This window comes from Nuphar pumila, chromosome 3 (genome assembly GCF_984573655.1).
Source record: "Nuphar pumila chromosome 3, dmNupPumi1.hap1.1, whole genome shotgun sequence".
In the NCBI taxonomy this organism is placed as follows: domain Eukaryota; kingdom Viridiplantae; phylum Streptophyta; class Magnoliopsida; order Nymphaeales; family Nymphaeaceae; genus Nuphar; species Nuphar pumila.
This window is the reverse complement of record NC_143251.1, coordinates 87,127,116-87,127,820: the sequence shown is the minus strand read 5'-3', so window position 1 is coordinate 87,127,820 and position 705 is coordinate 87,127,116. Positions and strand designations below refer to the sequence as shown.

Genomic DNA, 705 nt, shown 5'->3' with positions numbered 1-705 from the left:
ATCGTAGAGCCATCACTAGCTTTTCAGAGCTAGATGGTGAGTGCTTTCATGAGACCTGGGAGAGAATGAAGGATCTCTTCAGGAAATGTCCCCATCATCAGGTGCCGAAATGGCAACTGGTGCAGAGCTTCTATGATGGATTGTCTGACAAGAATCGTCAGATGATCGACTCTTCATGTGGAGGGACATTCATGCTTAAGAGCGAGGACGAAGCATGGAGGTTATTTGATACATTGGCCGAGAATTCCCTCCACCATGCTTCGAGCTCTCATTCGGATAGAGCGACACCCATCATTCAGAAGAAAGCTGGTGTTCTTGAGATTGGTCCATCTACTGCACTACAGTGCAAGGTAGACATGATTGCTCAGAAGCTGGACCAGCTTCTCTCAGGACCAGCCACTACACAGCAGGTGTGTACTCTTTGTGCCAGTCCGGCACATGAGATCACTGAGTGCCCTTCGGCAGCTCAGTACCCTGAATTTGTTCAAGAACAAGTTCAGGCAGCTCAGGGTTAGGTCAGACCGTCGAACAACCCATTCTCATCGACATATAATCCGGGTTGGCGTAACCATCCCAATTTTTCATGGAAGAATCCACAGTCTTCCATGCAGATGCCTACTTCCTCTCAGCCAGTTCGGCAGCCATCTTTTACTCAGTCATTTCAAAGACCGAACTATTCTCAGTCTTCTTCTTCTTCAGTCACTC

General features: G+C 48.1%; 1 non-coding gene across 1 annotated transcript; it reads right to left on the bottom strand.

Moving 5' to 3' along the window:
* Positions 1-103, bottom strand: LOC149843108 (small nucleolar RNA R71). The gene has a single exon (XR_016431293.1). It is a non-coding gene; the product is annotated as a small nucleolar RNA R71 (small nucleolar RNA).
* Positions 104-705: the final 602 nt, after the last annotated feature.